This window comes from Anolis sagrei, chromosome 2 (assembly GCF_037176765.1).
Source record: "Anolis sagrei isolate rAnoSag1 chromosome 2, rAnoSag1.mat, whole genome shotgun sequence".
NCBI classification, from domain to species: domain Eukaryota; kingdom Metazoa; phylum Chordata; class Lepidosauria; order Squamata; family Dactyloidae; genus Anolis; species Anolis sagrei.
In genome coordinates this window covers 227,300,106-227,315,920 of record NC_090022.1, presented here as the reverse complement: position 1 = coordinate 227,315,920, position 15,815 = coordinate 227,300,106, and the positions used below count along the sequence as shown (strand labels likewise).

Sequence of the window (15,815 nt, the reverse complement as noted above, 5' to 3'; positions counted from 1 at the left end):
TGGTATGTGCACATGGTAGTGGGGGGGGGGGAGGTTAAAGCCATTCTTATGGCTTCCTGCCATAGGAATTCTGATATTTTTTTCTCTATCTCATTTTAAGCATCACAGAAAATGAGACAGTAATCATTGTCCATACATAGAATTCTTACATTTGCTGTGTTTGCATTTTCCTGATAACTTTGCCTGCCATGTTTCTTTGAATGCCTTAACATTCAGTTAAATGGGGTTTTAAACAGTCAACTGGAATTTTAAATTATTGCAGTGCTAGAAACTTGGGAACTGGAGGAAAATTTCATTAGGGGGAGCAAAGTTGGTGGACAGTGCTCCCTGTGTATAAATATTCACATTATGTTCAGCTACAGAAGGAAATGTTTATTTTTCTAAAAGGATACGATATGTAGATAGTCTCATTAATTCATAGTATATCCATAATAAAAAATAATTTCATTAAATGTTGACCTGTCCACACCTCCTTTAAATTTACACTGCCTCTGAACTGAGAGGGAGTCCTCGTGCTCAGCCCCTCTGTGTTAAGTTTCTACAGTTTTGTGATAGATATTTATCTAATCTGTTTTACAACACTCAACTACTTATCACATTACTCCAAAATTCTTTCTGTGGATGCATTAATTTGATATCTTTAATTTTAGGAAGTTTAAAAGTTTGTAGTTCTGGAATCGGTTTCTCTACCTGTCTTGAATATGCCAGTTTCTATGCACATAAATATACACAAATATGATACGTACACAGTACCCTTGTTGTCTTTTCTGTTGATGTAGCAACCTGGATATCTCAGAACTGTGTGCAATTTTGTGTCGGTGTTGTGGTCCTTCTGTTAATATTTCAGTGTCTTCAAAATACACAAGTAAAGATTGTTCCTTGAAAAATTCTGATAGATAGATAGATAGAAGTTTGAAATAATTTTACCCTAGCACCTAAGCCACAGTTGAAATCCCTCAACTGATTATAAAAAACAAAAAGAAAACTCTAGAGATCTTTTTATGGATCTTCCCCATCTTGACTAATTTCAATTCAACCTGAGTCCCTCCTCGGAGGTTGAGAAGGATGGGGTATAAATGTTCTAAATAAATAAAATAAATAAACTATTTTAAATTAATTCTTTGCATTAACTATAAAAGGTGTGGTCAATTACTCATGAGGCTGTACTACACTCCATGAGGTCTTAGAAGTCATATTTCCATTTCCTGAAATTATTCTTTTGGGTAAATATTGCTTTAAATGTGACCAAAAAACCACCACACCCCTAGGAGTCCATTATTGGCAATACAATAAAATAAAACCCTGGAATGCATTTTCAGATGTTCTCTAGCAATCTCAAAACTGGCCTGGGAGGCCTACACTTCCTCCATTCTTCAGCAGAAATTTCATTACTATTGTATGAGTAGAATCCACCTTTTGTGCTGAAATTGTAACTATTTAGTAACATTTAATTTTTATAGAGGTGTGGCTTCACTGGCCAAGTTTGTTCTGTACAATAGGACAGCAGTGTGTTAGGAAACTGAAAGTAGCTATTTTGTAATTATGGAATAATTATGTAATTGTGGAATAACAAGTAATTAAATTATATCTAAACACTTCTGTGATAGTAATGAATTCCTTTCATTAGTCCATGGAATGGTAACCAATAATTACCTTTGAGGGTAAGTTTCCAAAGCGACAGTATTGCAGAGCTTGTGAAAGAGAACTTGTTTTTGTATGGCTCTCAGGTTTGCCCATCTGAAATGTTCATCTTTTCCCACATCTCTGAAAAGCAATGGAATTGAAACATCACTTTCTAAAATGAAATGTGTGCATAATCCAACATATCTAAATAAGATGGGAGGATGAAGAGAGGGAGTCTTTTGATAGGCTTGAGCAGTTTCTGAACAGCAGGTTTTTAAAGCCTTGAGATTACATGCAAGGTAATAGCAGAGTAAAAATGCCGCAGCTGATTGTTGGGATGCAGAGCTGGTCTTGAATATTTAAGCAATAATTGACAGTACATTCAATGCAATGAATGAGTCCCATGTCGAGGCCACACATTGGTATGTTTACTGAGAAGCAGAGTTGATGATAGGCATTATATTGCAAGGGAGGAAGGAAATGAAAGAATTTGAAAAATTATTGCTCTTAATGGAGTTGTCAGGACTGGAAAGAACACTATTGGGGAATGGAGAAAGAAGGGGGTAAGGCTGCCCATTTTAAGAAGTTACAGGATGGTTCAATTTCCTTCTGTACTTTGTTTTGATTCACTCTAACCTTCTTCACTCCTTAGGGACCTGTATGTTGAACATGTGATGCATCTTGTGCCAATGTGCCATGTGAAGCATTCAGCTAGATACCTGCTTTCTAACCACAGTTCTTGCCTAATGCATGATTTGAATGTTATTTGTTCATACAAAGCCTATGTGTATAATATATCATCATGTCTTTCATGGAGACACAAACTTTCTTGAACAAAGGGGGAACAAACCTCCATTGATCACATAATGGCTACTTAATTAATTAATTAATTAAAACATTTATATTCTACCCTTCTCACCCCGCAGGGGACACAGAGCAGAGAACAATATATATATGGCAAACATTCAATGCCAGGACATAAAACTATAAATATATACATAATATAAATATATACAAACATTAAAATCACTTATATCCACATTTAAAGTTGCTTTAAAACCATCTCAGGACACCATTTTACCTCATTACATTGCTTCTGAAGGACAAGAGGGATGTAGCTGATCTAACATTGCCAGGAAGAGAGTTCCATACTCAGGCGGCAATCACTAAGAAGGCCCTTTCTCTCACCCCCACCAAACGTACCTGTGATGGTGGCAGGACTGAGAGTAGGGCCTCCCCAGAAGATCTTAGTTTCCACAGTGGTACATAAAGGGAGATGTGTTTGGACAGGTAAACTGGGCTGGGGCCGTTTACTTGTAAGTGCCAGTGTTTTCCAGTAAGTAGCAATGTGTGTGTGTGTGTGGGGGGGGGGGGGGGGGACACCTGAGATTTGCTGCTTCATAATTGAAATGCTCACACATACATATCTCCCATATGTATTTTTGCCATCATGTGTTATTGTATGATTAATGTTATGGTAGTGGATAAAAATATAATAGATATATTGAAAGTGCATCTTCATGCCATGTCCCCCAGAGTAGCACTCGTAGGGCCCATCAAGACAGGGCGCAAAATGTACACCCTTCCGGATATTTGCAGGGGGCATCCAAATGACCTCCCATGTAAATGCGACTACATTCGGCATAAAGCAGGAAAAACCTGCTGTGCGCTCAATTCTGCCTGGAAAACTCTGAGGGCACCAACCCCCCCACCCCCCACCATCACCACCAAAAAAAATTGAAAATAAAATAATTCATCCAACCGCCATTAAAATACTGCGGGTCCTCTCCTGATGTATATGAATGATATACCAGGAGAAGTAGGAGGAGGAAAATCGTTCCTGGCCCCAGCTTCTCCTGGAGTGTCATTCTTAAATGTTAAGAGAGCTCTTGCAGGACTTTAATGGTGGTTGAATAAGTTATTTTATTTTAAATGATTTTAAAGGGGTTTTGGGAGGAGGTGAGGGCTGTCTCCCTATCTTCCCAGAAGGTTCCAGAAGGGCATCTGGACACCCGCCTCAGAAACCACATTTTAAAATGCAATTCCTCCTGGTTTAAAGTGCTGTCTGGAACTGCAGTTACATCATTCAGTCAAAATCCCGCTTTTCCTAATTTTGCCAGGGACTGTAATTTCTGGAAACTAGTAATATATTTGCACGAGTTCTGAAGAATTGTTGTGTGGTTGTTGTGAGTTCCAAGCACAGTCCTCTGCTGTTGTTCTTTTGGTAAAGGACAAGCACAAGAAAAAAACAGTCTCAGCAAAGGACAGTATGGAGGGACTTATGGTTGGTTGGTTGGGTGTGGGGGAAGCAAAATGAACCTGAATCTAGGTGGAGATGCTTACTGTTAGAGGTTCTAACCTGGATTTAGAAGTGTATCAATCAGTTCTGAGTGGGGTTACGCTCCCCCTAAAATACTGTGTTCACAGTTTGGGGCAGTTCTGGATTCTTTACTCCAAATGACATGGAGGATCTAGAGTGTAGTGCATGTACTGGTAATATCAATGCTAGGTTTCTGCAATGTGCTGCACATTGGACTACCTCTATATCAAGATCAGAAACTAACTAGTTCAAAACATGGCAGCTAGGCTGGTCACTAGTACAGCTAGGAGTGTTCATATTACACATATATAAACATCATTTATTGCCAATTAGTTTCTAAGAAAAGTACAAAATGTTGGTTATTATCTTTAAAGCCCTACATGTTTGGAGGCAACTTTAACTATGAGATTACTTCCTCCTGCATAATCCCCCCTGTGCACTCTGTTCCTCTGAGGAATGTTTACTCCTGTCAGCTGAGATTAGGCTGGCAACCTTTTTTTCTTCAGTTGCCCAAGATTGTGGAATAACCTGCCTGATTGATACAACAAATAGCTAAACTGTTTGAATGCTAAACAATGATTTTAAATTATGAATCTTATATTATAAATTTTAAATTGTGCACTAGTCATTTAATATTTATTGATTGCATAAGTTTAAAAAAATGTTTTACCATATTTATGTGTCATGTGTTTAAACTCATGGTATATACTATATTTTAATATGTTGTTCCCACCTTGGTACATGGGACGAAGTGGAGAGGAACTCATTTATTAACCATTATTATTATTATTATTATTATTATTATTATTATTATTATTATCATTCATTGTGTGATGATGAGGCTCAGATTTATAATATAGAGCCATGCTGAATCAGAACAAATGCCTATCCCAACATTCTGTTCACCTAGTGGCAAACCTCTTGCCTACAGAAAAATAATAAACAGAACATGAATTATTCTACAAAAAAAAAAAAACACTTCCACTGTATTTCCTCATCTACTAATATACAGAGGCATAACGTTACTGGTACTAAAGATGTTATGTAATGACTTTGACTAACAATCATTGAGGGCCATAACCTTCATGAATTCTTCTAACCCTTTTTAAATATTTTGATGTTGGCAGCTTTAATTGCATCCAGAAATATTGAATTCCACAGTCAAATCTTTTATATGTTCTTGGTGCTTTGTCTGAACTAACACTTTCATTTTCATACATATTTATGGATGGTAAAATAGCTAAAAAGGTCCTTGTTTGATAACAAATTAAGTTTTGAAGGTGTTTTAAATAGTCACTTGTTGTGATGTGACCTTCTATACTTGAAATATCATGAAAGGCCGAATCTATGTTGGGTGTTATATTGTACACACCACTTCTTGGCAACATGTAGCTTCCTTCTGATTGTGAAGAAAGCTGAAACATAAGCTTTCTTTCTCTCTGTGTGAACTACCTTTGCGTTTCCAAGACTTTTCAGACAATGAGGAAACTAAATGAGGTCAATCTCAAGTAACATTGAAAAGCCAGGGGGCTAAGCTCTAGGCCTGGTCATAATCTCTTTTGGGCTTGATGGCAAATTTTATATGGATTGAAGAAAATCCCCTTTGCAATTTCTTGCTATCTCAACATCTCTGCTTGGTACCACCTAAATGAATGTAATATGAAGGTAGCCAAAATGTTGCCTTTTTTTTCAAATTTCACATTATTTTAAATGGTAGATTAGTTCATAGGCATGTATGTATATGAAAAATGACTTTGAGACTAGTCATTAGTCTGCCAGTAATGATCTGCCAGTAATGACCTGCCAGTAATGATATGAACCATTAAGTTGATGCACAGAGACAATCACAGCAATTTCAGTGCAAAACAGTAATTTTAGGCAATATACCTACAGCTTTTCCCATGTATATACAAAACATGGTAATTTTTTTCACCACATTCATGTACACACCTGTGTGGAGATGAAGATAATTCAGTGTCACATGTCAACATATCTGTGGTTCTGGACCAATATTTTTCTGGTTTGTAGCCAATAACAATTGGTCATAATTCAGTTAAAGATACACACAAGTATGAGTCCAACATATCTCTATGTACTGTATATAGTCAAGTACAAGCTGACCCAAATATAAGCCAAGGCACCTAATTATACAACAAAAAACTGGGAAAATATATTGACTTGAGTATAAGCCTAGGGTGGAAATGCAGCAACTACTGGTAAATTCCAAAATAAAAATAGTTACCAATAAAATTACATTAACTGAGACATCGGTAGGTTAAATGTTTTTGAATATTTATCGTAGTTCAAAAAAAAAAAAGTAAACTATTTTTTCCCCCTGAAAGGTTTGCAAATCCTCTCTCTATATATGTGCATTTCTCTCCTGCAATATTTGCAAGCCCTATATATCTGTTTATATCTATCTAGACATCTGTCTGTATATAGATAATTATATCTATATAGGATTTGCAAAGACTTGCAAACATGTGAGGGGAAAATACACACACACACACACACATTTTAATGGGAAAATTCATATATATGTACATACACATATACATACACATAGTGAGATATACAGATATATAGGTACCTCTATATGTTTATTGATACCTATATCTATAGGATTTGCAGAAACTTGCAAACTTGCAAACATGTGAGGGGAAAATTCACATATAAAAATAATGTATGATACACACACATGCATACACACACACACACACAGAGTGATATGATATTTAATGGCATGTGGTTGTATCTGTAGTTTCAGCTAACTATAGTCCAGCCAGGAATGTATCCTTCACAAGTATAGTGGTATTACTGCATTCTTTGCAATTAGCAAAGCCCCCCATTCCCAAGAACTCACCATTTTGCTGTGATATCCCCTCTCTACAGCCATATAATGGATTGTGGAGAACTGGGATGTTGAAGTATCTGGCTATATATTCCTGGTCGGAAAAAGAATGATTGTCTCATTCATTGATGCCAGAAGATTGTCATTTATTTTATTTACCTGTGGAGATACAATCTGATCTTTATCCAATCCCCAAGCTCTATGCCAACTAGATAATGTTTGTGGTGGGTTTCCCATTACAGTATCATGAATTAGTGACAGGAAGCTATACCTGTAGAATTTTTACACTTGGTGATGTAGGATCTTGGTCTCAGAGTGTTGTTTGCAGCACTGGCCTTCAGGAAACACATAAAGATATCAACCTGACATTTGGGTAGATGCCAAACTATGTTTGATTAGAATTCAAATAATTGAGAATATATTCATAATTATTTCAGATTCCATTAAGTACAGTTCAGTGTTGGAATAAAGACAACACATACATTAATTTAAGCAATTTGAATGAGCCTGCTATTCTGTGTGTGATTATATTTGGATTTAACCCTTGCTTTCATAATGAAACTTTATCCTCCAGTAGAAGGATGGAGGAACAACTCCTTCTCTTTGCACACATAATCTTTTCTATGTGAATGCCCAATCTGTCCTCATCTGCTGACTTTCCACACCCACATCAAAAACCATGAAAATAGCATTAAATGTATTTGTTTTGCAGATTCAGTTCACAGTTGGAGTGTTCTTGGATACAGCTCTTTTTATTCAAATGCCAACAAATAGAAATAACAGCATTTACTTATCAGAATAGCTGTGACTTCCTTGAAGACTAAAAATACCAGTTTTATAATGAAAGTGAACATTTTTATACTTACCTTTAATTTTTATAAACAATGTCTTAGCCAAATGTTAAGCCATAGAGAAATGATAGAAATCATGATGTTTGTGATGATGATAATGATAATATTTGAGGTGGCTCATCATTATCATAATACAAGAGGGTAGAAACTAGCAACATCAGTATGATTACTATGCAATGAAAGGCCAATAGTACCTTAATTAACACAAATAAGTTACATTAGAGAGCTTCCTCATTTGAAAATTAGGCTTGAAGGACTCAGACCATTAACTGATTAAACAGTGCTATCAGATTCATGACCAGGTTTCATTAGCTAATTACTACTTCTAAGTGAGAGATGTACTGTGTTTCCCCTTTACCTAAGAAAGTAAATTCCTATTTCACAGGAATTTTTGCAATTTAGTCAACAAAGAATATCATGTGAATTTGTTTAGGGTAGTGTGTTTCTTTTGTACTGATTAATCTTGGAACACTACTTGGTAAACATGTTAAATTCAAATATTACAACATCTATAGTTATTAGGAGCTATTTACAACATTTCAGTTTAGAATATGAGCAATATGTATTCATAATCACATTCTTAATGGTAAAATGGTGTATCTGTGTATCTTGGTATGGTTTTGCATATTTTGGACATATTTCCTCTACATCTAAGTCTTTTCTGTGAACTCTTTCCTTGCACAAAAAAGACTAAATGTTGCACAAAATGGATGATACACATAAAAAGTTATATTTTTGCAAAATGCTATGGCTGGTATTCATAACGGTGCTATATTCAGCAATACTACATAGTCGCAAATGTTCTGCTATTGCCATAATCATAAAAGCTGGGCATGTTTAGCCTGCAGAAAAGAAGGCTGAGAGGAGACATGATAGCCATGGGTGGTTCTGCGAAATGCATCAGACAGAGTAGACATGCTGCCTAGACAAGCTCCCTGATGGAAATGAAATAACAGCTTTTCAAAAATCTCTGTGGTGGAGACTCCTTCTTTGGAGGCTTTTAAACAGAGGCTGGATAGCCTTCTGTTGGTTGCAGGTGGCATTGAATACAATTTTCCTGCTTCTTCGCAGGGGGTTGGACTAGATGCCCCACAAGGTCTCTTACAACTCTATAATTCTATGATTTTATGATTCAGTGCCCATGCACTCTCTAGTAAACTGTTCTCACATGTCCTCTCTATTAGTGGGTTTCCTGCTCTCCATTGTCACCAGCTGATTTTATTTTTAAAATGTGTATTTCACAATATATATTTATAAACTGTGTATGAAACAGCCCCTAGAAACATAAGAAATGTAAAAAAAATAAATAAATCACAGTTAGTAACTCATTCTTGAGTTGCCCCTTCCCCCAATAAAAATCAAATTGCCACTGTGGGAATGGGAACTAGGGCCTCAGGGTCACAGATCAGGAATGATATAAATGCAGCACTTACAACACATTTGTGCATTTGTAGAGATTCCTTTATAGATATCTGTTTGCTGATCATTTTGACTGCAAAACAGATTTTGGGTGTTCCCATGGTGTATCAAGGGGCCTTTCCACACAGGCACATAATTTGGCATGGAACCAACATGAAAAATGCTGGTTCTGAAGCACATTGAGGTTACACAAGGGTGTCTTAAGTTGCCTTGATGGTGGAACAGACTTGACAACCCAGCCATACCAAAGTCAATTTGGTAGGGCTGGACATAGGGCAGGATTCTACCCCAACTCCCCCCAAAAGCAAATATATCTCCCCTTACCAGTGCCACCTGCTCTTCTCTTCCAATTTCTTTATCAATAAGTGAGCAAAGCAGCTTGGGAGGAGGGAGCCACCTCTTCTCCTCCAAAGCTACTGGGCACAATTAATGACAACAAAACGGGAAGGGTAGAGTAACCAGTGCTAAAAAATGATTTCCTTCTTTTGCGGGGGTGGGGATGAGTTGTTGGGGGGCAGAAAGAGATGGCCATCCCATCTCCCCAAATTGTTTGAGCATGGGGAGCATGGGATGGCTGTGAAGACACCATTCTGGATCTCGCTTAGGGATCCAGGGTGGTTCTCCTTACTGCCACAACGCTGGGGGAAGTCTGAATCCTGCTGCAGGATTTAAACCATCCCCCAATGTTTTTTAAACCCAGGGTCCACATGCATTATTTTGCTTCCTTCAGATTAAATGAACATTGTATGGATGCCCCAGGCAAATGTGATTCTCATATGACATTATATGGCAGTGTAAATGCAGCCAAATACAGCTCAGATTAGATCACTCTATACTGTACCCGGATAATTTCACTTGATGTAGATGCAGCCTAAGGGGCCCCGTAGTGGCACAATGAGTTAAACCACTGAGCTGCTGAATTTGCTGACTGAAAGGTTGGTGGTTCAAATCTCAGGAGCAGGGTGAGCTCCTGCTGTTAGCCCCAGCTTCTGCCAACCTAGCAGTTCAAAAACATGCAAATGTGAGTAGATCAATAAGTACCGCTTCTGCAGGAAAGTAACAGCATTCCATGCAGTCATGCCGGCCACATGACCTTGGACTTGTCTATGGACAATGGCGGCTCTTCAGCCTAGAAATAGAGATGAGCACCACTCCCCAGAGTCAAACACGAATAATGTCAGGGGAAACCTTTACCTTTTTAGATGCAGCCTTAGTCTATGAAATCTTATGCTAGTAACTTCATTCTCTTTATTAGTTTCTAGTGTGTTTCAATGTCCTTTGTACACACCCAAGTTAGTTTTAGAGAGAGGGACTAATTTTTTTCTATGATTCTAAGGAAGATATAGTTATGAGACATTTTTTGCACATTTTAGCAGTATGGGATCACTCCAACAAATGTTCATGGAACTGATAAATAAATAATAAAACAATTTATTATTAAATAAAACAATTTATTATTTATTATCTGTCAGTGAAATTCCTTTTTTTTCTTTTTCAAAAGGTTGCCAAGTTCCCCCACTCCACTTTCCCCCCATTTCCCTCTGTCTCTCCAAATGCCAGAGGGTTGTGAAACAGGGCCATGGAAACACAAAATTCAGTGTCAGGTTGCAGCAGCATTGTCTGCAAGAAACATTGCATGAAAACTTGAACTGGGAAATAATAGTTTATCTGGCTTGGTTGTTTCATTTCATTTATGCATATTATTTGTTAGGAATGAAAAGTTTATGGGGACATGGTGAACTTCTCCACCACCTCCTCTTCCTTTTCTTCCTCTCCTCCTTCCTCTACCACACAATTGCCAAATTTTTTGCTTGGAAGCACACAGAAGTAAGCAAGAGTACTATGGCCACACTATATAAACAATGTGAAAAGATATAGGAAATGACCCTTTTATGAGGGTGATTTCATAACTCTGCATCAGTAGAGCAACAGTTAGCATGTAAAGTCGTCGTATGACAGTGGTGTATAATCTTGTTCACAGCTGCCACCACCATTTTCCTTAAGACTGGATGCCAGCAGCTGATCAATTGTAGATGCTTTTTTCCCCTAGGCCCTTGACATTAATACTACTTTAGAGCAGAGCATAGAGACCAGGCCTCAGAGTCAAATGTACTCCAAAATATATTCCTGCCCTGCAGCTCAAAAGATCATATGCTGTTCCTCAGATCTGCCACATGACTTTTAAATTGACAGTACCTCCTTGTCTTTCTTTTAACATAGCTCTCTGTATAGAGTGAATTCTATTAGTCCACATACATTTCTTTTACGGAAATTGGCAACAGTGCCATGTGAGATTAGTTCCATTGTTCATTTATAATACATTAAAACCTTTTCAGCTCTATTGACGTTGGAGAGCAGTGAATCAAAGGTACCACAGAGCCATAAATAAGGCTGCCAGAACCATTCCATTCGAACTGCCTTTTTTCATTTCCTTTATAACCATGTAAATAATTAGTTGAGGATTAAAGTTTTCATGCTTAATCTCAGTCCAAAAAATTATTTTTTTCCTTAAAAGTTAGTAAATTAATTCCAGATGCCTATTGCTTTGCCTTTCTGCTGTAGCTGAGTCAAATAGGCAAATGTTTTGTGGCTTTGGTTCTCTCTGCAGTTAGAGACTATTTCACTCATCCATTTGTGGTCTTATTATTGAATTCTTAGGGAAGACGTACAAGGCCAGCTGATGGAATCATTGTGGTTTTGTCTGCTTTTGCTTTGTTCTGATCTACCATGAAAATATAAAAGAGTTTAATTTCAGATCCTTCCTTCCTCCAACTCCCCAAATTGTTTTCTTATACTGAGACAATCTCATCACACCTAGAGGGGCTTATGGAGGAAATCTGAAATATTTTAAAAGCAAAGAGTGCAATGATTCAAGACAAGGCACACCCCCCTTTTTTTGTTTTGTTTGGTGCCTTGCTTTTTTGCATTACAAAGGATATTTGTAATTCTGATTTAATGTTTGTTCCTTTAGACTTATAGAAAGCAGTAATTTCCATTCAAATGTACTTTTCTAGACATCCTAATCAAGTGGTAAAATTGATTCCTTTTGCATCCACAACCCTGGGATGACATCAGCAGGTATTTTTGGTTCCAGCATTGGAGAGTAGGGCAGGAAGACATCTCCATTGTTCTATAATACCCAGATGATTATATGCAGCTGGGTCAATTCATATAACATATTCATCACAGATTTATTAAAGCCTCAATAAGAATCAATAATGTTTGTTCACATAACCAATTATTTTATTTTATTTTATTCAGTCAGATTCTATCTGATGCTATGACAACATCCGGTAACTATGCTGCACAACTTGATGGCTGTAAGTGCCTAGTGGGTCTGGAGGGCTTACATAGAAAGAGAAAAACCATTGTTGTTTAGGGGGTATTGGGAGGGGATCAGGAGGTAATTCAGAGTCATGCCTGGGTCAGAATACAGATTCACAAGAACATTGTTGTTTAAGGGAACACACACAGAGTTGTTAATAAACAGGCCATAGTCAGATGATTAGAGAAACTGTTCATAATTCAAGCAGCTGGGGCAGGTAATCATGTCAGGCAAAGCTGATTTTAGGAATTTGCTCCTGCAAGAGTGTCTATAATTTTCTGGATGAAGATCAAACGCTACTGAATTAAACCTTTCTGGATTCTCAAGCTTCTTGAAAAGTTCAGTTCTTTTTTGCCTGTCTTTTTTGGCTCTGGCTCTCCTGAAGGTTTAGGGCAGGGGTACTCAATAGAGAAGAGAGAGGGTATTTCACCTCTGTATTGCTCCACTCCATCAGAAGTGACACAAAACCATTTCTGGCTGCCATTTTGGCCAATTTTTAATTGAGGGATTTGAGACCTCTAGAATGGGGGAAGGTACACAGCCGCATATGTTCCTGGTTTTGGGTACTTTTCACTGGATTTTGACCAAAACCTCTTCTTTCTTCTTTCAGTAGCACTCCTCCAGATAGCATTCCATGATCGCATAGACAACTACAAATATGCCATTTAAGTTCTAATTTGGCACAGTGATGGTGAAGTGAAGATAGCATGTTCTCCACTGTGTAATGACCACAATAATACAAAAGAGCATGGTGGCACTTCTATTTAGGAGGCCAAAGCCACTAAGCATGTCCATGTGCAAATACAACATGGAGTAGGTTGACCTAGACAGGCTGTTTGAGGATAGAGAAAGTTGGAGATCTCATATTCATAGGGTTGAGGTTGATTTGAAGACAGTTAACAACAAAAGGGATGACATTTTATGGCCCATTTAAAAGCATAAATGCTGGTCACAGAGGCTTCCAAGAGGACCAATTCACCATATTTTTGCCAGAAAAGGATAGTTGAGAGGCTCAAAGATGTTAGTCTCAGGGACCACATGAGGCCTTAGGGCCACAGATTCCATGCCATTGTTCTAAACTTGATAGTTACCATCGTACAAAAGCTTTTAAAACTAATTTCAGATTTAGAAAATTAGTATTTTATAAACCACATAGCAACATGGGACTATGTAAATAACATCAGTCGTTTCCTTTCTTGGCCCCTACATTCTGTCTTCTGACAATCTAAGTATTTCTGAAGCCTCCCAGATTGTTAATATAAAGGACTCTGTGATTCAGAAACTGGTTGCTCAACATAAAGTATGACCCTTCAGTACTAAAGAATGAAGGAAATCCATGAAGATATTCATTGAGTTTGAAATTGTCTCAGCACAGCAGAACTGAGACTATAAAATATTTGTCATGCTATTACCTCAATTGGTCTCTCCACAAAGTATTAAAAACAGGGTTTTTTTAAAAAACACACACACACATACACACAACTTCCATGGGGAACTCTCAGGCATCAACTACATAGAGCGGGGGAGGTCCTCTCCATCTCAGAAAAGCAATCATAATCTCTGTGGGTCAGACAGCATATTTTGTTTGCAGACCTCCGACTAGGGAGAAAACATAGTCACTTTAGATAACTATTTTTCTAGTTAAAATATGTGGTGGGCTGAAAAGAAGTGAGTGTCTGTGAATTCCAAATTTCCGCCTACTGTTCACAAATTAAATACAAATGTGAGCAGCAGGAGGTTGACTTTTAGAACAGACAAGTGTTGCCACACATTTAAAAAATTGATCCTCTTCAATATTTTCTTGGCTTTCTCTGCATTCTGCATAAAGTAGAGAGTGACAAGTCCTGGATTGTTTTAATCTTCAAGCCCCTTTCATGCCAGGTCATGGTGCCAGCTGTGCTAAATTTGTATTATGTGCACTTCTAGTCTATTAAAACTTTGCTAAAATTCATGAATTAAGGGAGTACAGGCTGTCCCCAAGCAATGAACAAGATAGGCCCTGTAAATTTGTTCTTAAGTTGAATTTGTATGTAAGTCATTTTGTTGTTGTTGTTCATTTGTTCAGTCATCTCCGACTCTTCGTGACCTCATGGACCAGCCCACGCCAGAGCTCCCTGTTGGCCGTCACCACCCCCAGCTTCTTCAAGGTCAGTCCAGTCACTTCAAGGATGCCATCCATCCATCTTGCCCTTGGTCATCCCCTCTTCCTTTTACCTTCCACTTTCCCCAGCATAATTGTCTTCTCTAGGCTTTGCTGTCTCCTCATGATGTGGCCAAAGTACTTCAACTTTGTCTCTAGTATCCTTCCTCCAATGAGCAGTCGGGCTTTATTTCCTGGAGGATGGACTGGTTGGATCTTCTCGCAGTCCAAGGCACTCTCAGAACTTTCCTCCAACACCACAGTTCAAAAGCATTGATCTTCCTTCGCTCAGCCTTCCCTAAGGTCCAGCTCTCACATCCGTAGGTGACTACAGAGAATACCATGGCTTAGACTATGCGGATCTTTGTTGCCATCTGATGTCTCTACTCTTTACTATTTTATCGAGATTGGACATTGCTCTCCTCTCAAGAAGTAAGCGTCTTCTGATTTCCTGGCCACAATCTGCATCTGTAGTGATCTTTGCACCTAGAAATACAAAGTCTCTCACGGCGTCCACATTTTCTCCCTGTTTTCCGGTTCAATCAATCAATCAATGATTTATTATGGTCTTTGACCAGCACAGTACAGAATGGGGCATCGGTGCCCAAGGAAGGGAATCGCAGTTCCCAAGTAGATCAGGTATAAAAGCAGATTAAAAGCAGATTAAAAACATGTTATAAAAGAGACAAATTAAAAAGATAAAACAGACTAAACTTACAGTTTAAAGTGCATGTATGAATCTAAAATAGGGGGCGGCTAATAACAAATATCAGACGGCTGGGAAGCTTCTCGGCCTTTTGGCTAAGATCAAGTGTAGTATCTGTTTTCCAGTTGTCAATCATTCTTGTTGCCATAATCTTGGGTTTTTTTGTTTAGCTGCAACCCAGCTTTTGCGCTTTCTTCTTTCACCTTGATTAGAAGGCTCCTCAGCTCCTCCTCGCTTTCGGCCATCAGAGTGGTGTCGTCTGCATATCTGAGGTTGTTAATGTTTCTTCCAGCAATTTTCACCCCAGCTTTGCATTCATCAAGCCCCACACATCGCATGATGTGTTCTGCATACAAGTTAAAAAGGTTGGGTGAGAGTATGCAGCCTTGCCGTACGCCTTTCCCAATCTTTAACCAGTCTGTTGTTCCGTGGTCAGTTCTTACTGTTGCTATTTGGTCCTTGTACAGATTCCTCAGGAGAGAAACAAGGTGGCTTGGTATGCCCATCCCACCAAGCACTTGCCACAATTTATTATGATCCACACAGTCAAAGGCTTTAGAATAGTCCATGAAGCAGAAAT

General features: G+C 38.1%; 1 pseudogene; it reads left to right on the top strand.

Moving 5' to 3' along the window:
* The first annotated feature begins 15,310 nt into the window (after positions 1-15,310).
* LOC132769517 (U2 spliceosomal RNA) lies at positions 15,311-15,459 on the top strand (annotated as a pseudogene).
* The last annotated feature ends 356 nt before the right edge of the window (positions 15,460-15,815 follow it).